Below are 25172 nucleotides of genomic sequence, written 5' to 3'. Positions count from 1 at the left end.
AAGGACAAGGAGGAGTTAGGGAAGCAGAGAAGGGGATGTGAGAGAACTCCAAAGAGAGGAAGTAGAATCTATGAAGGAGAACGGCACCTTTATGGGACCACGTGTAGTTCAGTTTAGGATCTCAGAAGGGAATGATGAGAGATGAGGCTGGCAAGACAAGCTGGGTCCTGCTGAAGATTAACCCTAAAGAGTATATCCCTAAAAAAACACTAATTCAAAAAGATATGTACACCCCCGTGTACATAGCAGCCTTATTTTTAATTGCCAAGATAGGGAAGCAACCTAAGTGTCCATCAACAGATGAATGGATAAAGAAGATATGGTACCTATATACAATGGAATACCACTCAGCCATTAAAAAAAGGACAAAATTTTGCCATTTGCAGCAACATGGATGGACTTGGAGGGCATTATGCTAAGTGAAATGAGTCAGACAGAGAAAGACAAATACTGTATGATAGCACTTGTGTGTGGAATCTCAAAAATACAACAAACTAGTGAATATAACCAAAAAGAAGCAGACTTACAGCTATAGAGAACAAACTAATGGCTACCAGTGGGGAGACAGAAGGCAGGAGGGGCAAAAGAGGGGTAGGGGAGTAAGAGGTGCAAACTATTAGGTATAAAATAAGCTTCAGTGGTATATTGTGCAACATGGGGAATATAGCCAATATTTTATGATAACCATAATTGGAGTATAACCTTTAAAATTTGCGAATAATTATATTATATACCTGTAACTTATATAATATTGTACAGCAACTATATGTCAATAAGAAAAGAAAATCCTCAAAAAATAAAAAAAAATTTTTTTAATTAAAAATAAAGAAAGATTGTCTCTAAAGAGTTTCCATTTTATCCAGACAGTAGGGAAACAAAGTGAAGGGTTTAACCTGGGGGCTGATATGATTAGATTTCCAGTTTTAGAAAGATCGTCGAACTATATATAGTGTGGCCAAGGGCAAGGCCAGTTGCAAAGATATTAGTTAGGAATCTGCTGCAGTAATCCCGGGTAGAAACAATGACAGAGTGAAATCAGAGATCAGTCCTGTTGGGAGAGAAGAGAACAGAATCTGGAGGAGGAAGGTAACGCAGTGGACAGAACGTGATGAGAGGGATGCCAGGCAGGGACCTACACAGGCATCTCTGACTTAGGCCACTGGGTCAGTGGTGCTGCACTAGAGAACCCAAGATGAGGAGCAGTACTTGGGGATGAAGTGGGAGAGGGATGCATATAGCTTTTGCCATGCTGATTTGAGGTGGGATGGATGAGCAAAGACATCCAGGAGGCAGAATGGATCTTCATCTGGGCTGAAGATGAGATTCTGGGAGCTGTCAGGGTACAGATGATAATGGAAGCTGTGGGGAAATTTCTTTAAAACAGAAGAGTGAGTTCAGGACAGAATCCTGGGGTTGCTGATACTAAGTCAAGGAGAGGGGAAGGGGAATCTATAGGAAATTAAGAAGATCAGAGAGGTGGGAGGGAAATCCAGGAGAATGTGGCATCACAGAGGCCAAGGAAGTGGAGGCTTAAGGAGGGAGTGGTCAAAAAAAGTGAAAAGCCATTGAATGTTCAATTAAAAGAACTGAAAAGTACTTTTGGGCTTGATAACAAAGAGGTCAAAGCTGAACTGGGCAAGAGCAGTTTTATTAGAATGGTGTGGGCAGGAATCAGGTAGTGGCACTTTGAGGATTGCATGGAATGGGTGAAACAGAAGTAAGGAGCATGGACAGATGTCCCCCCATCTTGACATTAAGGGAGGAAGGGAGGGGAAGGTAGAATAGTGGCTACAAGAAATGTAATAATAACAAAAAATAATTGAGTTATTAACCATGTCATTCATGTACTCTTCTGAGCACTCTGTATGTATGTTTGTGTGTATGTATGTGTGTGTGTATATGTGTGTGTCTGTGTGTACGTGTGTGTGTATGTGTGTGTGTATGTGTGTATGTGTGTGTGTACGTGTGTGTGTGTATGTGTGTGTGTGTGTGTGTATGCTCATTTGATTTTTGCAACAACCTTATAAAGTAGGTGTTATTGTCTTCATTTCACACATGAGAATACTGAGATACAGAAGTTAAAAGGCTTTCCCAGAGGTCACGTAACTTTTAATTACAGGAGCTGGGATTTGAACCTGAGAAGTCCACTCCAGAGTTCAGATCTTAATCGTTAGAGAATATTGCCTCTGATATTACCATCTCTAGCAACCCAGAATTTTGTTTAGGGAAGCATGATGTTCTCAGGTGAAAAAATCAGAAGCAAGATGGTATGGTAAGTATGAACCTCATATAGAGAACAAATGTTAATATAGATTTTTTTTTTTTTTTTTGCCTATAAAACCACAGTACAGAGTTTGCCTAAGTGTAGTTAGGACCAAAGTGACCAAAGGATGCTGTGGGGACATTCTCTATGTGATAAGGATTGATAGGTAGGGTGGGCTCGGTTTAGAGAGACGTTGAGAGACAGCTGAGGTAGTTTAGAATTAATGTTAACAAACAGCGGGGAGCCAGTATGTGTTCCTAAAAAAGGACCAAAGCTATTATTTTTATGAATTCTAATCCTGTAGAAGTAGTCAGATCAGATGAGAGGGGAAAGAGACAGATGTCAATTGTGCTAGGCTGGGAGACAGTTCCATCGGCCCAGGTATAAGGTGCACAGCGTCTGGTTGAGGGTTGTAGTGTGTGCAGAGAGGCAGTTCTGACAGAGTTTGTGAAGAAAGGATAGAGGGATTTGGTGAGTGTTTGAATGAGAGTTGGGCGGGGGGAAGGTGGGGAACAACTCAGTAAGACTCAGTTATTTCACAGAAGCAAAGTAGGAAACCAGTGGGTGGAAAAAAAACGGAATTGGGACATGTGGAATGGAAACTGGTATGAGAAGAAATAATCCACCAAACGCATATTTGTTGGGTGCTTTCTCTGACCTGTGATCCGAGCCCTCTCATAAGTACTGAACATGGATTCAGCATGAGTTGAGTTCAGATATGCTGGGTTTCAGGTAATATTGGGGTATCCAAATCAAAATGACTCACAGCAGTTAAAACCACAAGGCTGGAGTCTGGGTAAGAATTTCAGGGACCGAGTTATTAACTTGAGAACAGTAGCCTAAAGATGAAGGTTGGGTCTTGTATGGATTCAAGTAGAGCCTTGAAAAAGAATGTCATTTTTTTCTTGTGTCTCTGTGTGAATTTCCACGTGGTATTGAAGGCGGGTATGCCGAATATTCATTTCAGAGTATATTATCTGCTCCAGATAGGGCGAAAAATAATGTCTTGATCACCTGCCATCAAATATCTCATGGCACTTTTTTAGAGTTAGCACTTAGACCCCAGGGTCATGGCCAGAGTCTACTGTAAGTCATTGTTTCTTACTTCTGGGAAATTTTGACAGGTTTCTTAGAGGTCTGGAATTATTTCTGTTCTAAACTGTCTCCTATTATTAGACACTGTTAAGTATCTGAATACTTTTTCATCTTTGCAACGATAAGTGAACACAGGAACAGAAACTCACAGTATTGCTAGAAATGAGCAAAGGCAAGTTTCTATTCATGGTTCTAGGAATTTATTCCTCTTTAGATTGTTAGTGCTTAGCACCCTATTGCCTATGATTTATGGGAGAAAGAGACCAAGGCTGGCCTTTGGTGGTCACTCATGGGGTTTTTATATCTCTCTGGGCTGTTTTCTAGGTCTTAGTGGAAACTATATTGACCTCGCGTATTTTGGGGAAAGGGAGAGTGTTTCAGATCTTTTGCAAATAATAGTAGTCTGGGAATATGGACTTGGCTAGTAGAGTTTGATTTATAAATGATGCTCCTGCTAGAACAGTACATTTGACCACGTGGATATACACCCTTGAGCACAATAAATGTATACTCTCTATGTAGACCTGCCTTTGTTATATACTGCCTTTGTTACATATTTGTTTGTGTTTCTGTGCATTTTGCTATACATGCACACAAAAGTTATTTATGGCCATCCCAGCATGCAGAGATCCTAGCAGATCCTCAATATATTTGTCATATTGAGTTACTATTAACTTCAGCATCTTTCTGTCTGTTAATGAGACATGGGTACCTTTTCAGAACTATACGGTCTAGTGACCCTTGTAAGGTTATCCTTGTAAGGATTTGTAAGCATCTGACTAGTTTTCAGATGTCTTGCTTCCTTCCCTGTACCTTCCAAAGTTGGTAAAGTAACTCTTCAATTTCCTTAGACACTCAATAGCAGAGCTTTGTCCCTGGCACCTTTCCTGCTCTGTCAGAAGAACAGGGGCAGGGAATCTTTTACATTAGTACTTTCTGGCCTCATTGTATGGATGTATTGCTCATAGGATGTAGGAATTTAGCTAGATAATAATGATATCATCTATGTGGGTAATGTTAATCTATATAATGCTGCAAACAAAATCTGCCCTGTTCCCTGTTCTTAAAAGGTAGAGTTAATTGATTTTGATGGATGTCAAGTTTAGTCATAAGTTGCATTGAACTGTGACTATGAAAGTTAATGTTTTGAACTCCTAGGGAAAAAAAAGAATAATATTGTTAAAATGCTATCTTCTACAGGAGGGATTTAGATTAGTTTACATATCTTTAAAAGTGCCAATCTCATCTAGAAATACGGAAATTCCTTTCAAATATACTAGTAATTTATTTATTTTGAGACTTCAAAAGGCTCAAATCAATGTAGAGCATATTGAAAAAGAGAAACCTGTAATCAGAGTGATTCATATGCATCTAAATTTCTTCTTCAGGAAAAGTCTGACCTTATAAATTGAGCTTACAAGATGCAAACACCAATAAAAAGCATGGCCTACTAAGGAAATGATTGTGTGCACTCTTTTATGGGAATAATATATGTAAATATATAAATATATTTATATATTTTATAAATAAAACTATGTATTATATAATTTCTTACATTTATATTATATTTATATATAATTGTATATTATAAATATACATATTTTTTCTTTGTGTTCCATCAGAGCTATTTAATAGAAGGGAGAAACACACATTTCTCTTAATATCATAGTGAACAAATTTTCCATTATGTATAGATCACTTTAATATGTTCAGGGAATTTCAGGTATAGGGTCTGTGCCCCTAAAGGGCTGTTGATCTAGTTGAGAAGGATCAAAGAACACCTAAAAGGAAATATAACAATTCTCAGGAGCATAGAAGAGGTCCTGTATAAATAAGCCAGACACTAGTTATCAGAGTTGAGTTCCTAACTAATTAAAGATGACCAGAGTGTTTTAAGAAATCTTTTAGAAGTGGACTTTCTCCCATTCTTAAAGAAATGTTAATTCTTAGAACTTCAGAAGTCAAGAGGAAAGACCTTCCACAGAAGAGTAACTGTGGCCAGTTATATACAGGTGTCACTTAAGTCACAGGTCTAAGTGATTTTCAGGGTACGGTAAGTATCATTCTGGCTCAAATCAAGTTTTGGGAAAGGCAGAATTTGGAGATGAGGATGGAGTTGATAAGGCCCAGATCGTGGAAGGTGTTGCTAGAATTCCAGGCCAAATACGTGCACTGTATCCTGTAGACAGTCGACATCAATTAAGACTTCTGTGCCTTAAGAGAAGTGATGTGTTTAAGGGAGAAGCGTGGATGGAGGGAAGGCATGGAATCTAGTCAGCACATCACTGTGGATTTTTCAAGGGTCGAACAGTGAGGATCCACACGAGAGTGATGGCAGTAGGCCTAGAAAGAGATGGACTTGAGAAGCATTTCAGAGGCAGAGTTCACCCCCCTCAGAGCCTGACGGGATTTGGGAATATTATTGGAAGGAGTAATAATCACTTCATCAGAAAAATCAGTGGAGCCGTCCACTGCAATTGATTAATCCTTGTGTGCCATCAATCTCTATTTCTGAACAACAGAGCCAAGATGACTTGGGAGAGTGAAATTTTGTCTTCTGTGGTTGGTGACCTGCCCCCAAATGGCTTGATTAATAATGAGACATTCTGCTTCCTCAAGAGGACAATGAGGGAATGGCATTGTTGAGAACTTCAGGTGTTGACTAGAGATGAGAACTATCTGAGGGAAGCCTTTTTTCTAAGGGGCGTGGCTTTATCATAACATTACCTGGACGTGTGGGCTAAGGTCCTTCTGCATCTCCTTTCCCCTCACCTGGTAACAACACACAAGGCTGCGACCAATGGTATATTTGATTGGATGTATGGAATAATTACTGTATGTGGCCCTCAATATTGTACCTCTTTGTCAAGCCTTTTAAGCACATATCACTAGGATGTATCTTTTAGTACTATATGAGGTAGGCAGGCATACTTTTCCAATGAAACTTAAAGAAAAGAAAATTATTGAAATCGAATAATACATTGGATTTTTGCCCAACTGGATAGGGTAGGTCAAGGTTAGTGCTTTGAGTGCTTTAGACTAGAATAAGTATGCAAAATTTTATACATAAATCTCACTTATATGCCACTTACAGTGAGTTTCTGCTGTGGATACATATCCAGGGCTGCTTCCAGTCTAATCCATATTCATTGGCTGATGTAAAAGCAAAATAAGATGGGAGTCTTCATTGGAAAACACCCTGCATCTTGACATCTGGTGTCCAAACTTTATGTCAATATTGATACTATCTCAAGGAATAGCAGATTTCAGATTGGTGAGCCAAACGTGTTTAAAGATCAGTCCTCTTTTCTGCATCATTCAAAATACTGCTCTGCCTTGAACTATTTTCTGAAAATGGAGGATATTTCAGTAGATGTTCCAAATGGTAACTATAGTCACAGATCAAAGGACCATGGATGAGAGGAGATAACTATCTTATAAAAGTGTACATTCTTGTAAATATTTATATTTTTTGTCCTTGAGGTCAAACACTGTCAACATTTTCCTAGGTCACATATAAGTGATTAAACTCCTTATTCACTTTGTGCCAGAGTGTAATGTGAATGAATTAGAATTAGTGAAGGAAGGATTGACTTATATTATTTAAGTAATTACTCCACCCCACCAAAGTACACACTTACTGTCAAGAGTAGGCCTCATTAGTTCTTTTTCTTGGTTCGACATTAGCTTGGTGGTGTGTCCTTGTCCAAACTCTTTGAGAATAAGAACAATTGAATGAATGAATATAAAAGACTGAGTAGGACTTTCTGGGGGCAGCATAGCATTTAAACTGGCAAATTGGCTCTGTGATGGGCTGATCTAAAATGTATTAAATAGTGATGGTTTACAATTAGAGCTTTATGTATATTAAGTCATTTCATCCTCAAAATTACACTAAGGATTAGGTGCTATTTTTAACCCATTTTGTAGATGAGAAAATTGGGGAACAAAGATATTAAGTAAATTGTTCAGAATCACATGGGTACATTACAGGGCTGGGATTCAAACCAGAAATTGACTTCCCAGCCCAGGCTTTTAAAGACTATATTCTACCATCTGTTACTATAGAGTAGAGCATTCCTAATTATATGAAAAAAACCAATTCTACATGTATGAAGAGCTTTTTTAATATCAAAAGGGCTTATTCTTTAATTTTTGAAACGTTGGGAAGGACCATGAAATGAAGAAGGTTGTATGCTTTGGATCTTCCTGAGTCAGTGTTACGTATTCAAGGTTTCTCTAATTCAAATTGAATGAGCTTTTCAGTTTAAAAACATTTTTAGGTATTTTACTGACTAGATATTGTGAGTTAAATTTGACTCTCTGCTAGCCACATGTATTGGGTGTTCTCTGTGGATTATTCAGTTATCAGGTCATTCTGGGTATCTTTTAACTCTTCAACTAAACAAACCACTCTGTGTCGTGAAAGATGTAATTGAATTTTGATATTAAGCTCAAAAAAGATCATTGGGAAGCTGAAGATACTTCAGAAGAAGGGCCCAAATACATTGCAAATTATTGTTTGTGGTCTTTTGTCCTCTGTCACCAGTCATGCCTTTCAGAATACAGAACTCCTGCTTGGCATTAGCTAGACTCTTGCAGGAAAAAGTTAATGTCCTACCTCTAAAGCTAATATAGCTGCCATATAAGGTGCATGAAACTTATTTGGCAGCCAATGACAGTGAGAGACCTTAATTCCTATTTCTTTGAAGAAGGGAAACAGGAACAATGGTGATCATGGGCTTTTTGATGAATTTGTTACCACCATAGAATGAAGGCGGTCCCAAAAAGTTCTGATATTTTTTCTTTTTTTCTTTAGATAATACTTCAGAATGCATCACTTGACATTTTGTATTTCATATTTTCTATAAATTTCTGATTATAAGAATCTATAATTTCTATAATTATCTTCCTCTCTCATACACATGAGCATGTGTATATACACACACACACAATCAGAACGGTATGATATTAGGAAGTCTTTCACTTTTCTGATTTGATAGTGTTAGACATTTTGTAAAGTCACTAGACAGGAAAACAAGGAAAATAGCTAAGGACTCATATATGGCGTGGCCTATTTATTCCTCATTGGATTTTGTGGTGCTGCATGTCTTGTCAAATGAATTGGCCACCATGAGCCTCAAATTCTGATAGATCCTAACGGGTTCTACTGAATGTGTTTGCCAGTAAATCACTCGTCCCAAGGAAACCAAAGTGACCTGTGTCAATGGCACGGCTACTCTCAGCAGACTTGGTTGTTGACCCCAGGCCACCCATCTTTCCTGAGTACCTACATATATCTCTCCTTGAGAATTTCTGCTGGCCTACTGTTTACTCAAGTGCGTTGAATTTACAGTGATCACACTTAACCTTACACATGTAAGGTAAAGAAAGCAAATCCCACTAATATTTTAGTTTTATGGTCTACACTGGATCGAGGTGCAAAGTGTGAGGGCCCATAGTTTTGAAAATGATTTTCATCAGCTTTCTAAAATGCTGTGAAAAATCAGCTTCATATTTTATATATCAAAATGCTTAAGGACTTGAACTTGCATAAATATTCTAAAAGGTTTTAAATGAAAGTGAGCCACCTATATATATACATATATATGTGGGAGAAGTTATATACATATTCTTTACTTACATATATGTAAATCAGGTGATGTCCATGTGTAAGTGTTTAGCCGAGCAAAATCAGACTTGGTGCTAAAGGAGGCTAAGGTTGCAGACTCAATTCCTATACAGCCTCTTTAGTTAATTCTGTCCTTAATTCATAGATTGAACCCCTGACCCTTGGTCATATTTTGTGTAATATCCCAGCTGGTCCAAAAAGGCAGAGTGAATGAATGAGTGCAACTCACCCCACTATTGGGAAAACAAGCAAATTTATCAGGGTAGATCCATAATGTATCTGTTCTTTTGAGGGCAAGTTTAATTTTACTCTCACATTCAATGTGATTTTGATATTACTATGTAAGTCTTGTTAAAATATGTAAATAGGGCCTTTGCTAAACTGTCTTTATTTAGTGCTCTTTTTTAAGTGATCATAAAATTTTAATGACTATTATTACTGATACTCTAATAAGTACTTCAATGAATTTTTTGATAGTTAAATATAATTTGTATGCTACTCCAGAATCTCAATATGGGGATTTTAATATTGAAACATTACTGTAAAATATTCATGCCATCAGCCTTCCATATTGCTATACCAAAGAATAAATGCATGTTGATTTGAACTTAAATCTTTCTGACAGTCAATGGTTTGGGTATCACAGAATCTTGTAATGCATTAGTCATTCAGCTGAGGGAAAGGGACCTGCATTTTCAGAGTACTAATAAATTGATGTTAAAAACCATTTTATTCTAGCCAAGAAGTCTCCTGCTTTATAGTCTAATTTTGGACATAAATGTGGGTTACTTACATAGAGAGATAACCTTAATCTTTCAGTAGCAACAAGTGCCGGGTGAGGTTAAGGCCAAGAGTTGAGCATTTTTGTTATCAAAATGTTATTGGTCTAAACTTAAGGACCACAATATGTGATCATTGCTGAATGTTCAAATAATTGGCATTCTTTTGAATTCCGCTCTGTGATATTATGTTTGCTCACATTGTAAGTCTCCTACACCCCGGAAGTTTTTTTTGTTTTTTTTGTTTTGTTGTTGTTGTTTTTAAAGCAGACCAGCAATTAGTAGGAAAAGTTTCCTCTCCTGCGCCTGTCATTAGCTTGAGACCAAACAAAGCAGCTCATGAGATTGCGTTCATGCTATTTATGTAGACATTAGACACAGGAACAGGTTTTTAACAATATGACTGCTTGGGCTTTATGTTTCACAGCATGAAGCATTTTGTTGATGCTTTATCAATAGTGTCACCTATTTATAAGCTTCAGCCACTGTTCTTTTAGTGACATTCTCAAGTGGTCTCCAGTTTGGTCAACATCAGCCACTTAGATGCACTTGTGTTCTGTTGCTGGAAAAGTTACACGGGAAGATGCGAGCTTTAGCTAAGGAAAGTCTGAGAAATTGTTAGAGGTAGGAAAGTTCACATATAATTAACATATTATAGCAAACATTGAGGACGTTGAAAAGAAACAGATCAGATGAGTTTTATCTTATAAAGATGTCATTTGACAGATACAGAACAGTAGTCTTGCTTGAAAAGATCTCTACATACACTGAGAGTCTTATATTCCATCAAAAGAAGAAAAAGAAAAAAAAAACAAAAAAGCCCTGAGGTGCCAGGAGATCCCTGTGGGGGGAGAGCTGTCTGTGCGTGTATCTCAGGGAATCTTTGGGGGACATTTATCCTCATCTTGGAGGTAGAGGGAAGATTTTAAAGTTCAGAATATTTCTGCCACCTTCCTCTTTCCTCCCCTTGTGCTTACTTCCAGGCAAAGGTGAAAACCTGCTTTATATCCCCTGTGTCTAATAGAGAATCTACATCAAAAGCAGGAAAGTGAGAGAAGAGAGAGGAAAGTGAGGAATAGAGATCAGCTCGTTGCTTTGTGGCAGGTTATAAAATCAGCAAAGGCCTTTGCAGACCCAGGAGCCAGACAGAACTCACAGGAGTAGAAGTAATCTGTTAACAAATGCAGGCCAGTTGGCCACCCCAATGACTGCTGTTTGTCAATCACAATAGGTACAATTCTAACCTATTTGCATTTATAAACAATATGGAGAAAGTGCTAGATGGGATGAAGGGGAAAATAAAAGTCAATCTTTCTAAAATTTTTCACGTGGCATTTTTTGACTTGGGAAGGATTACTGTGAAGAGGACATTTGGCAAACCTGCATTTTCTATTTTTTTATACCCATTTTCCAACTGGTTCAGAGAAGAACATACTTTTATAAAAACTGAAGTATAGGTGATTTACAATATTACGTTAGTTTCATGTGTACACTATGGTGATTTGGTATTTTTACAGATTATACTCCATTAAAAGTTTTTACAACATAATGGCTATAATTCCCTGTGCTATACAGTATATCCTTGTCACTTAACTATTTTATACACAGTAGTTTGTATCTCTTCATCCCATACCCCTAATTTGCCCCTCCCCCTTCCCTCTCCTCTTTCATAACGACTGGGTTATTCTATCTGTGAGTCTGTTTCTGTTTTGCATATACATTCATTTGTATTGTTTTTTTAGATCCCACGTATAAGTGACATGATAGTGTTTGTCTTTCTCTGTCTGGCTTATTTCACTAAGCACGATATTAACTACCAACCTGTTGGTAGGCTTTCAGTGATAACAAAAGCCACTCACACAGCAGGTTAGGGTAACTCTGTGGGAGTTACAGTCTAGAAATCTACAGACACACAGTAGTGGAGCCAAACCCCAATACAGTAAGTCCCCTACATATGAACGAGTTCCTTTCCTAGAGCGCGTTTGTAAGTCCAATTTGTTCATAAGTCCAACAAAGTTAGCCTAGGTACCCAGCTATCACAATTGGCTGTATAGTACCTTACTGTAATAGGTTTATAATACTTTTCACACAAATAATACATAAAAGACAAACAAACACAAGAAATAAAGAAAACATTTTTAATCTTACAGTACAGTACAGTACCTTGAAAAGTACAATAACACAGTATTGATACAACAGCTGGCATATAGGGGCTGGCATCGAGTGAACAGGCAAGAAGAGTTACTGACTGGAGGAGGGAGAGAAGGTGGGAGATGGTAGAGCTGAAGGATCGTCAACGATAGGAGACAGAGGGCAAGCTGCAGTTTCACTCACGCCATACGTGATTAGACATGCGAATGCACGTTCACATCTTTGAAAGTTCGCAACTTGAAGGTTCGTGTGTAGGGGACTTACTGTAGACTTTCTTCTGTGATCATCCACTGCAGCGACCCTCTAGTAACTCCTGACACAGTAGAGCTGCTGGCCATAGACGCTGGATCCCTTTTCGGGGGTGAAACGCCTTTTCCTGGCTGTAGAAAGTAAATCCATGGCTCTTCTTATGTGTTCAGACTGGCTTGAGACCCTGGCTTTAATAGACAAGGTCTGTAGGTCTTGAGGCTCATATTCTCCCTTTCCTCATATGGGTAACAATAGAGTGATGACAGGCATTAAAACCTAGAGAGGCTATAAAGGTCCATCATAATAAGGGTAGATTAGTGTATATCACAATGCCGTGTGCCAAAAATGGAGGTGAAGTTTCTGTCTCAGCTCATTACTCTGAAATCCCATAAACTGGGGTCTACTCTTTAGCCAGCTGGGTTTCTGAAGCCAAGTCATCAACAGGGCTTGTAATCAAGCTGGACAGTTACTTTAAAATGTGGGCAAACAAGTCCAGAGGTAAGGAAATAAACCAGGATGAGCAGAATAACTTGAGCCCATCCACTTTGGCAGATCACAGAGTGAGCTACACAGCAGAAAAACATTTTATGCCCGAGAACCTTAAAGTATAACCCTAAAAAAAAAGTGCTCAAAGAGTCTAGATATACTTTTATTCTTTGTAAACAAAGTTATTTCAGAGTGATTGCCCTGAAGGTTGGCATTACCCTGCCTAAAAGTTTGTGGTCAACAGAAGTCTTTTGGGAAAAGTCTTTAGCCACTTTGACGTAGAAAGTCAACGGCTTTTCCGAAATGTGACAGGCTCGTAAACCCCAAACAGGTCTGAATGGAGTAGAGGGGTGAGAGAATCAATTCTCCCTGTCATTCTAGTAGTTAAAAATATTGGAAACTATCCTCCATCAGTGCCTTGAATCTTTTATTTTCTTCCTTTAAGACTAAGCCACCTATAATAATTCAGCAGATGTTACAATTAAAGCCCACGGAGAGGTCTGTTCATTTATCTGGGCTGTGGGTTCTATCAAACATCCCTCAGTCATTTTCCATAGTCAGTAATTTTTTTTTTTTTTTAACCTGGCAATGATGTCAACTTCAGTAAGTTAAGATGCTATGCTCCCTTTGCTGTTTATGCTTCAGTGCCTTATTAAATGCACCAGCTAAACAGAAAATGTGGTATAAATATGTTTCATGAGTCATTTAAGGATTCAGCCAAGAGACATTGCAATTGACTTTTGAGTCCATTTTTAGAACAAACTCTTTCAAGACTCTCCTCAACGGGAATACTTCCGCCTGTACTAGAACTGACAAGGCTGTATGCATTACTTTATTTTGATACTGACATTTAAACAATAAAATAAAGCCATTTAAAACAAATAGTAGTGCTTTAAGTGTCTGGGCTGTCAAGACATCAAATTATATAACTTGGAAAAAATCAGAATTCATTGTTAATGGTATGCACTTAACACAAAGGGTCGCTGGAGTACTCACCAGATACATATTCAGCTACCATGTTGGTGCTAACAGGCTGTATTCCTTTAGATAGAATTGACTATATTCACTTAAATGGACTTGACTCAAGTACAATCACTGTATTCAAATGTCAAAAAAAAAAAAAAAAAGAGAGAAAGAGGATGTCACAGAGGGTCACAAATTATGTTGGATTTTGACAGATTGTCGCCCTGCTTTACAAGAGCGGTAACATCTCATTTGTCACCGTTTGATCTGTAAGTGCGGGAATGGGAGCGGAAGACCCTCCATCTCCGCCACAATTTAATCGCTCTGAGGCCGACAGTGGTGGTGGGAGCCACCTGCCCGTGCACTGCACTGCTGATCTGTTTTAATTTAATCGTCCGTCAGCTGGATGAAAGCATAAATCGTCTCCTTTTATCTGCAAATGGTGTGTTTTTGTAAAGCAGGGTGTGGAGTCAGGGAGAAAGGACTTCAAATTTCGTGTAGCCTGGACATTGTGGCCCTGTGGAGACACCAGAAGTGATATTTTACTCTACAGGAGTTGCAAACCAAGAAAAGACTCTCTTGGGAAACTTGTGACAGAGCAGGGAAAATAGCAAAAGGAAACCTATTTGGGTTAAGAGGCTAACAATGAAATGAAAGCTTATGAGTGTAATGAGATATCATTCTTAGAAAACGAAAAACAATTCTCCCATTCATATCTATCATCTTTTTTTAAAATTTATTTTTTAATCGAAGTATAGTTGATTTACCATGTCGTGTTAGTTTCGGGCGTATAGCAAAGTGATTCAATTTTACATATATATGTGTGTGTATATATATTCTTTTTCAGATTCTTTTATAGGTTATTACAAAGTATCGAGTGTCATTCCCCATATCTATCATCTTTTAAACAACATTTTGTTGTTGTTAGTGTTGGAACTTTGGCTGCAAGAGAAACAACAGAGGAGAAGGTTAAAGGAGTTTTTTTATATTGCCACTGTGAACGGTCAGCATTATTTTATTTTATTATTTTTATTAAACCACAGTTGATTTACAATATTGTGTTAGTTTCAGGTGTGAATGGGCGGCATTATTAATGCCACCTGAAGTTTTCTGAGCATGATGTGAACAGTAAAAGATGATTTTGTTAAAATTGGGATGTGGAAAGAGGCATGCACTTTTAAATAAAATGAATGACGTGATGATAGAACACAATAAACGTTACATCAAAATAGTTTTTATGAGCCTTTAAGTGGTCTCACAGACAAACATTTTAAGGTGCTTTCCATGTCATTTCATAGTCTTTTTCCCAGAATCACAAATAATATATTTTTATAAATAAAAAGGAAACACTTTATAGCACTTCTGCCAAAAATAAATTGGGTAATGAAGAATTGTCAAAAACACATTCAGTGTCTTGTTTTTAAAACAATAACTTCTTACTGCAGAGATCAAAGCAGTAATACAGGGTTTTATAACCATGAGTATAAACATTTCCACCATTATAAGATATTACCATTATAATAGTGTTTTTATGACTCCTGTAAACAGAAACTTGGGGACATGCTACACATTTTTATACAAAAAGTTTCCAATATTTTTAAAAATTAATAACCAAACTATTTCTAAAGAAGAATCCATTTTGGGAAAAATCCCCAGGAGTAACCCAGAAATTTCCAAAAGACTTCCCCCAGTCCACAGGGAATCACTCCACAAACCAAAGAAAAATTCCCCCTGAAATTGCTTTAGGATCCCATGGAAAGCAGGAACAATTTACAGTTCAATTCGAAAAGCTCCAAATTTCTTCACTGGCAATGGTTCTAATAAAATTACCAGCAGAGGAGAAGGGCCCTGAAGGCCAACTGAGTCATCCTGCTTATTCTGGCCCATGTATTTAGTTGGCTTTCTCCTTCCATAATTCCCATTAATGGCTTTTCTAAGCAGTATTTGCATAGGAAGCATAAAGGTGTCTCTGCCGCGTCCATTTATTAAGTTATTCCACTTTGAGGCCGCAGGCTCAGGGGTAAACATAGCTGAGCTTTTAGGTTCAATAAGTCCCACAAAGCAGTTTTGGAAGAACCTGAATTTTTATAATGGGATTCTGAGGAGTGTCAAATAAATTGTGGTTGTGACACTAATGTTAGTGTGAGGGAAACGAGAGAGCAGAGTATTATGGATTCTTCCCACCTTGTAGAGCTAAGCTCTGCTGATGTATTTGGGCCTAGGACAGACTACACAGAAGAGGGAAGGGAAAGAGGGAAGGAGAAGAAGGAGGTAGAAGAAAGAGGAATGGAGAAAAGAAGATAAAGGGTGTTGTGTTACATTGTGTATGTATTTTGGGAAGTGATGTAGGGCCACCAACAAGTGCCCTTAGGTGCCCTTTACTGTAACTCAGGATGTCTACTCTTCTGCTTCCATTTTACAGCACCTTAGAATTGAATCAGTTCCTCAAAGGCAAGTCCTTCCTACTTTCCTTCTTCCCTTCCTTCCTTCTCCCTTCCTTTCTTTTCAAGCAAGAGTAAATATTCAGAGCATCAAGTTTATAGACTACTGTCATCAGACACCTCCTGGCATTCGTCTTTTTCTAACCCCTCCATCTCTTCAGTTACTAAGCCTAGTGGATTCTACCTACAGAAGATCCTTTGACTGCATCTCTTTCTACTCATCCCCCCTTGCCACTGTATTTTTTTTATTTTTTTGTCTGAGCCATGGGGCATGAGGGATCTTAGTTCCCTGACCGGGGATCAAACCCCTGCCCCCTGCAGTGGAAGTGCAGAGTCTTAACCACTGGACCACCAGGGAAGTCTCCCCTTGCTGCTACTTTAGTATAGATTGTTTTCCTTTATCACCCAGGCTATGAAGTAATCTCCATTGGTCTATGTGTCTACGGTGCCTTCTGTTCCGGACTTTCGCACTGCACAGGATAAAGTCCAAACCCCCTACCAGTTGTCTAAGCGGCCATTCACACTTAGAACCCAGTTGACCTCCCTGGCCTCCTTCAGCTGCGGTATGTTTTAGCCACCCCGCTCTTCTCACGACTGCTGGCACGTCGCAGGCTCTCCATGCCTCCGTGTCTCTGCTTAGTCATTCTCTCAACCTGGAGTGCCCTTCTCACCTGTGTCTTTGCCTAGAGAAATTCAACACGTCTCAAAGAAATCACTTCCATTTTGTGAAGACTTCCTGAATCCTCTGGCAGAATTAATTGTTTCTTGCTCTACATTCCCATAGGTTTTTTTTTTTTTACATACCTCTAGTGTAGTACAAAATATATTACAGTGAGTTATTAAAAAGAGTCCCCCAGTGGATTCTGGGCCCTTGAAGGCAGGCAATAAGTTTTATTCTTGTCTGACCTCCTCTCTTCCTGCCCCTAAACCCAGCATAGTGTTTGTGACCTGAGTCCATTTTCCATCAGTATTGATGATAAACTCATTGGCAAGGGTTATTCCAGGAAGTTTCTTTGGAGGCTTAACTTGAATTTGTGCGTGCGTGTGTGTGTGTGTGTGTGTGTGTGTGTGTTTATAGGTGCATTATATTTGTTAGTAGGCTTAATATTTATATATACTCATGAGATTTTATCTCTAGTGACTAGGCTAGGCTCTTTATACCAGTTGAATTTATCCTTCAGGCTCGTCTAAGACAATCTGGCGATTGATTTCTGTGACAAGGAAACACAAGGAAGAGAGAGACAGAGAGAAAGAAGACCCTACCATTTATATTAAGGACCTACTGTGTGCCAAACTTGGTCCTAGATGCTTTTTATAATCTTAGTTATATCCCTCAGAGGCAGTAAAACAGCTAGATCCCAGTTCTACCACTTTTGTTTGAGAAAACCTGGGCATTTACTTAGCCACTATGTGCTCTGTTGCCTTTGCTTTTTTCCTCATAGGATTGGTGTAAGGAATAAGTTAGTAAATGTAAAGATCTTAAGACAATGCTTTGCACCTGATAAGTACTCAGTACTGCAAACAGATTGTGTGTGTGTGTGTGTGTGTGTGTGTGTGTGTATTTCAGCAGCACTTACTATCCTCATATCCTTAGAGATAGAGTGTTTGGGTATCCTGCCCAAAGTCACATAGATAGTAAGTGGCAGAGCTGAACATGGGGTGGTGGGAACCAAATTCACCGCTTTAGGCACTTACAGCACACCTCTCTCTCCAGCATTCATGTTTAGAGCCTGTCCTAATCATTAGTAAGGAGATGCAGAAGAAAAACAAATTAACATGGTCTTATCATGCTGTAGCTAAATCAAATGAAGAAAAAAAAAGAAATACTCCTCTAAATATCCTTTAAATGCCTTCAAGGCCCCATAAGCTACATTGACTTAACTTACTACAGAGATGGGTAAATTAGGCAAGGATAAAGTTGGTTGATGGGGATCTGTAAGCCTGTAGTTTTCTAAACTCAATGGTGAATCCTGCCAACAACTGGAATTCTGGTTTGGGAGACGGCAGCATCTTTAGGATCATTTTGGAACCTGGAGCAAAAGAAAATATACACATTGAATTTTGTACAATTATGTAGACTTTAAGGGCACTTGATGTTTTTAAAGATTATAAGTCTATTTTAATAACTTATATTTCTATTTCTAAGTGTGTGACCTTTACATTGAAGGCACATCTACTATTGTACATTCCGCTCTGTACCAAATACTGGACAGGGAAATAAATGAGGGCTAGGCCCTTCTGTGACAGTGAACTTCACTTTCGTAGAGACTGATCAATCTTGAGAGGTGATAAATGCCGGTGGAAAGGTACAGTAAGCCATCATATATTAAATATGGAAAAGTACTTTTAAATAATACTGAAATGTGCAAAATATAACCTGACAGCCACCACCAAATAGAATTGTGGGCCCAGATTTTGTTTGACAGTATTAGCGACTAATGAAGATTTTGACAGGAAATGCCAGCATACACAACATACACGTTAGCTAGTGTATCAATAATAAGGTTATTTTTATATTTGTGTCTCCTATCTTTTCATGGCAGATTATTTTAAGAAAAAAGTAGGCTTGTTACTTCTAAAATGGATTTCAGTGAAGATTATGTCCTGAATCCCAGAGTATTCTGTTTTATTGAACCTGATTAAAAGCGTTAGGGATCCTACTCGGCATTTTTTCACAAAACAGATCTTGCGGAAACATGAAAACCTCAGTTGTTGTTTTTGTGATTTCTGGATAGAAGTAAGAATGTAGGAGTATCAGAGTCTGCACCCACCTGGAGGTCAGGACTCTGCAGCAGAAGCTGTGTCAAGGACGAAGCGCAGTCTCCCAGGTAGACGCCATCAAAGGTTCCCTAGAGACAAGTACACACTAAGTGTTGGCTTCCTTGAGAAAAGATCTGTGTTCTCCTCATTTGATGTTTATGTGCCAGGCATTGTGCTGGGTTTTAAATATACAATAGCAAACAAAAGCTAGTATGACCCAGTTTCTGAGAAAAAGTTGATAATCTCATGCATAATAATCTCAGGAGTAAGTGTACCTGAAACTTCTAGGTAGCAGAGTAGATGGTGCTATCAAGTACATGTAATAGATGAAAAAGCACAGCTTGTTTGAACATCTGATGTTCTACACATTACAAACACCCATTTGTAATAGATTTGTCACAAAGAGGTAGCTTTCATTGGAGATTCTAGAATGCAAGAGAGAAGGTGAAAGAAAATTCAAAACCAATAACTAGGGGAGATATTCCAGTCCTGCAAATTCCTCTGAGCAATACAGAGGACATCTATGTTATTTGTTTGTGTAACTCTCAGAAGATACAGTCCCTCCTGTGTTTTGTTTTGTTTTGTTTCCTAGAGTATTCTGGATATTACTAATTTCAGAGGTGTTTTGTGGACTAGAGGAAATTGGTAAAGGTGTTCTTGGAACAAGGTGCAATCTGATTGCTTCATTAGATTTTAATAATATGCTTGGTGATTTCTGCTATTTTAAATGAGCTCCAATCCCCATTGAACCATCAGACTTGGGAACTGTGTAACTGTGTCTGTGGTTGGGAGACGGGTTAAGCTAAAGGTGGCAGCCCATCGGTTGTAGAACCAAATATAGAACACTGGCTTCTGAGTTCAGTGTCTGGGCCCTAGACACAAGGGCCCGGTAATGTTGTCCAGCCCCACCGTTTCTGTGAATTGAACCCCCGGAACTCCAGGGAGGATTAGGTACGATTTGGTGAATCTATGATTCCCTAAGAAGGTCTTCGGATGTCTAAAAATATCTTCCTTTTCTCTCTTGACACTTAGAGGAAATCTACTGCATGATCCCCTCAGAAAGAGGACTGAAATGAATTTATGACCTGAATGCCTATATTAAATATCTGCCCTAAAAACAATGAGACCAGGGCAACTATGCATATGTGAAATATGCATTGTTTCGGGAGAACATTTTCAGAATCTGCAGTCATGACAAAAGCAATAAAGGAGGATAATATTTAAGTTGATAAAAGATGCAAACATGGCTTTATTGGGTTTCTAAATTCAAATTAAAAGAATAAATATTTCATCAGTGATACTAATTAAAGATTGGTCAAAGATTTGTCTGTGTCTCCTATAGCAAATACCAATCAGAACTGATTAAGAGAAGTAACATTTATTGGACTGCTCAGTTCATAATACTATGAAGTCTGTTTTACTGAGTAATGGTTATTTGATTATTACTTGATTTTCAAATGACATTAGTACTCCATGCCATTTTGCTCTTTCCACAGAGCTAAGTTTGGATCTGGGCATGGGGGTAGTAATGCTTTGGGATGATTAATTCTATAAGCCGGGGTTATAGTGGTTTTGTGTGGATATGTGTGGTTTTAGTGTCTTCATCTGGTTCCATCCTTGCTTTAAAAAAAGCCGATTTAAAAATTGATTGAAAGGACTCTGATATTCAGGCACTTAGCATTTGATCATCATAGTCACATGTTTCTTTTCCATTTTGTTTAAATATTTATACGTCTCATTAGATGCAAGATTCTGATAAAATAGTTTGTGCACTCAGTAATAAGGGCTATTGCGGAAATAGAGAATGGAGAAGATGATGTAAAATGAAGGCCATGGTCACTGGCTTGGGTCTCCTGTATATCAGAATGGGGCTGCTCAGTGGTAGGGTCCAGGGGTTGGTCTTTCAGAAGTAGGTGTGAATATGTACACATAGGGTTTATGTTGTACCTTCTTTCTGTCCAGTTTCATTCTTTAGATTTTGAAGCATGTAAATTGCCAGGAAACCATCCACTCTGTCCACCTTTCCAGACCATCGTGTTTGCTCTAGATTTCCTTACTTCTTGGCTTTGTAAGAAAGACTGATGCAAAAAAATGTTTTTGCTTGTCCGCATAATAAATATAAACAAGTGAATCAGAGGTCACCATGATGTAGCCTCATGTCAACCTTTGTCGCCAGTTTTTTCAGTATGTAACTCCACTTTTCTCAAGGTCAGGGTCATGGGCAGGTGGGGATGTGGTCAGCGTTGAGATGGGACTATCTTGAACCCTCTCAGGAGTCCACATGTGATCAGAATAGACTAGAGATTTCCTTTATGCTCTCTAGGTAACATGCTTTCATGAATGTAGAAATTCTTTACGGTTTCCTAAGGACAACAAAACCATTATGGATTCAGTGGCTCTCGTATAACGAGAGGGTTCTCTCTGAACAACCTCTTTCAAAGAAGATCTACAGAACCATCTGTGGATTTATCTAACGATAAATCCTCTTTCTCTGTTAACCAGATGGAAAGTACTAGAGCACTGTGACAACTCTTCCTTCCCCCTCAACAGTTGGGCTGTGCGTGCACGTAGACACATGTCTACTTGCAGCTGTCTTTGTGAGCAAATCTATGAAACAATGAAGAGTTAAAACAATTCTCCGAATGGCCTGGGCATGCTGCTCCCACTCTGTATGTATGTGTTACATACCAGGTACATTAAAATTCACATTTAAATTTCAAATGAGTTAAATACACCATTGCTTTCAAATAAGTGACTGATTTTTGTTCCTCTCATGTTATATTAATATTAATATTATGGAATCCTGTAGCCTGGCATTCCTTGCTGACTATCTGATAATTGGGTCGGTGGGGGAGGACTGAGGGTCATCTTGTTTAGCTTATCTCTGCAAGAGAAAGAGGGCCCCATAATAAGGGAAAGCGGCAATAAAATGGTAACAAAAAAATTGAAAAGAAGATTTAATCTCTGGCCAATTTGAAACATATCCCAGGGAATCCATAGAGAAAAAGATAAAGTGTGACTATGAGTAAGTTAACTAAACACATTACACTGTGAGAGCAAATGGAGTTAGTCCATTGTACATGTTTAATTTCCTATTAGTCTCTGGCGTTTACTACCACGCCTGAGTTGGGGCATCTGTAAATTCAGTTAAATACAGTGCATTGTCTAAACATATCACAGCTCCAATCAGTCACCCCAGCTGCTGATAAGAAGCCTCTTGTATTATTGAATCTACAATGGGGAGGCTCTGCAGGCACCAAGATAACAGCTAGGTATTTCACTTTTAAGTATGGAAAGAAAGGAAGAAAAAAAAAAGGAACCTAGCTGCTTGCCTTTGCTTTTACAGCTCTGACATTTATTACCACTCTCAGATCTGCTATACACTAGTGATGTGATTTTGGTTTCGGATGTATTATGTCTTTCTTTGGTTTTAACTTAAACTCTGTGAATCAAAGAGAAGGAAGGAGAGCAGGGGCAGCAAAGCGGTACAAACAAACCAGAAGATCAGCTTTTCCCTTCCTATGAAAATAACAGCAACTTCTTCAGAAGATGTTTTTGTGTTTTGTTTTGTTTCATTTTTTTAATCTAAGCTCTCTTTATTGATTTGTGCTTTTCTTCCAGGCTGGGTACATAAGGATGAAACCCAGTCTTTCCCTTACTTTTCTTTTTCATAGTTTCATTGAAATTTTTAGTAGAGGTCCTCTAATGATTGATCTCAGAAAGCAAATCGCTTTGACCCTAATGAACTAGAGGGCAAGTCTGTGCATAATCTAGCAAATGCCTTTCCCAAGTTCCACATACGATTTTTCGTTCCTATTGTTATTATTATTTTATTTAGTCTTCATATTACGTTACTTATTATGTTACTTATATTATACCAATCTTTCCACTTTTGGTGACAGTATAGATATATAGAAATGTTTTTAGATATAATGCTATCTTTCATTTTAAACACTTCTTTTGCAAGGGAGATGGGAATGGTGCCTCTCATTCCTGAGAATTATTCATATACCATTTTCTAAAATCTTATTCAGATACTGGCTATTATGTTGTGTGGAAATCACAGTAATACCTGTTTTGCACTTTGTTTTTTAATAGAATGATTGATAATCTTTTGCAAACTGCACCATATGTCCAACATTCACATATTTGTGAAAGTACGAATCGCATTGCCTTCATTTGATTTTATGAGTTTATATTTCCTCTTTCCCAAACAGATGTTTTACTACAGCTGCTATTTGTTTAGTAAATTGGTTCACAGGCAATAGTTCTGTTTTCATATAACATTAAGGATCTGACCAAAAACGTTAATGGGAAAAAAAAGAAAAAGAAGAAGAAGAAGAAAAGAACAAGTAACTTCTTTATCAAGTTCCTGTTTGAGCTTTGTTTCTTGGTTACGTTTTTTTTGGCCTAGTTTTGTGCCGTGCTTCTCTTTACAATAGCGGCCTCCTTGTACACACATATGCATCCGCCCCTCACATACAGGCATCTCCCCCCGCCCTTCCATCCACCTGTCCTCCTGGTAACAAGCCAAAGCAGCCCTAAGGCCACAGGGGTAGGGTTTCAGTATATTCCAAAGATGTAGTTATCCTGCACAGAAACACTACTGTGTCTTTGGTGACAAACAGCGATATAATTTGCCTTTTTAAAGTGAAAAGGTCAAGAGTAATGGTTTAGATCAAGGAGCAACAGCTAAATATTTTAGGTGATACAGGTCATGGAAAACAGTGTAAATGCGGAAGTTAGCGGGTGAACGCTAGGTATTAGAAACGGATTATTGGCTCATGCAAGTGACCCGATCCCTTTCTAATGCCCCAGGATGCACTTCTATAGAAAGCTTACTGTTTCTTAGAGATGAGGTTGATGATCCAGTTATGAAAGCCTGCTTAAGCCTAGTGCCCTTTATCAAGCTATTGTCTCTCAGCTCTAAGCCCACTCTTTTTTGTGTGTGTGATGTGGTGGCTGGGATTCTAGGCAGGAGGAGAGAGAAGAAATTGGATCTTTATGTTTGCTTCCTGTTGACTTTTTCCTGACAGTGCCATCCCATCAAAGACCCTTTGTCCTGGCATTGACAGTTGGCTCCGTTTCTAGCTCTTTCTGGCACTCCCGCTCAAGCCCCATTAGCATAAGCTCAGAGGTCTGAGTCTTAGTCCAGTGGGGACCTCTTTGCTGGGCTTCCAGATTCTGATAGTACTGAATCTTCCTTGTGCTCCCACAGTTTCCAGAAGCTTCCTGCAGTTAGGATCTCTGCCCTATTTTTGCTCTTGCAGTTCTCCAACACCCTTTGAACCAGTTTCTCATATTAAATTCTCCCTGTTGAAATGCCTAGTATGGTTTCTGTCTTCCCATCTGGACTCTGACAAAAGTAGAACAACAATTTCCTCCTTTATATGCATTATTTCTCTTAATGTCACATCCTCATTTCCTCACTGGGTGGTAGAATTTGTAACCAGAATGTTATGGCATAAATTAAAGAATTTTCTGTTTTCTTTATTGGAAATCTCAGCGTTTTATAGAATCGTTTGAAAATGACTGAGATCGCTGAATCACTGTGCTTGCGTTTCATTTCTTATATGTCTGTGACTTAAACTGATTTGCAGCCGGTGATCTTTTGTGGAGTATTCACAGGCTCCTTAGCATTCAATAGTGTCTTTTTATGGTGAGGATTAAATAGAAATCTATCTTCATCCGGCAAGTAGTCAAACCAGATAAAGCAGATAGGTAAATAAAGTTATAACAAATATTTGCAAACTACTTCAGTGAAAATTAGGGTCGATTCATGGATTGTGTCAGTCTTTTGGAGAATGGATGAATAAGATACATTTTGAAAAAGTTTGTGTAGAATGTGGGCTTTGAGTTACATGTTAAAGTAAGCAGAGGAGTTTAGTGTGAAAAATGAACAAGAGGAACTATTAATGAAAATTAAATGATATTTAAGAACTACATAGATTAATTTCCTTTAAAAATGTCATTCAGTATACACAATGATTAAAATGGGATTTTAAGTGATATCAAATATAAAAGCAAGACATTAATGTGCTTATTCTGATTAATATAGATAGTGGCTAAATTCAGTAATTCAAAAAGATAATGCTTTGAAATCTTTATTATCAGATTTTGCTATCTGTAGCAACCAAATTAAAGATTATCTCCACCTATTGTTTTCTTTCGTGCTATATAGATGTAGTTTAACACCATTATGATACAGCTGAAAAATTATTTTGTCTTCATTTTCTTCATGTATACAATGAAAACAATGTCAGATTATTGATCAGTTACTAAAGACAAATTTAAATTTACAGCAAGTTTACATTTATTTCCTGAACCTTGAACATGAGGAAATCATTTCAGTG

The 25172-nt window shown here is 38.2% G+C and overlaps 1 protein-coding gene and 1 long non-coding RNA gene across 3 annotated transcripts in view; one reads left to right on the top strand and one right to left on the bottom strand.

Moving 5' to 3' along the window:
* Positions 1 to 25172, top strand: part of LOC103007985 (cyclin-Y-like protein 1) — a gene marked incomplete at its 3' end in the record, with an annotated part of 154211 nt that overhangs the window by 28617 nt on the left and 100422 nt on the right. The gene's annotated exons all lie outside the window — the stretch shown is intronic.
* LOC102998677 (uncharacterized) lies at positions 13680 to 19310 on the bottom strand. 2 transcript variants are annotated; one of them, XR_009006925.1, is made up of 4 exons: positions 19095 to 19310; positions 18831 to 18908; positions 17946 to 18089; positions 13680 to 13750 (listed from the first exon to the last, which is right to left on the bottom strand). It is a non-coding gene; the product is annotated as an uncharacterized LOC102998677 (long non-coding RNA). The 2 variants fall into 2 exon arrangements; XR_009006924.1 differs by lacking the exon at positions 19095 to 19310 and having other exon boundaries at positions 18831 to 18919.

This window comes from Balaenoptera acutorostrata, unplaced genomic scaffold (genome assembly GCF_949987535.1).
Source record: "Balaenoptera acutorostrata unplaced genomic scaffold, mBalAcu1.1 scaffold_683, whole genome shotgun sequence".
Taxonomy (NCBI): domain Eukaryota; kingdom Metazoa; phylum Chordata; class Mammalia; order Artiodactyla; family Balaenopteridae; genus Balaenoptera; species Balaenoptera acutorostrata.
The sequence above is the reverse complement of the archived record's forward strand: the minus strand, read 5'-3'. Positions and strand labels throughout refer to the sequence as shown.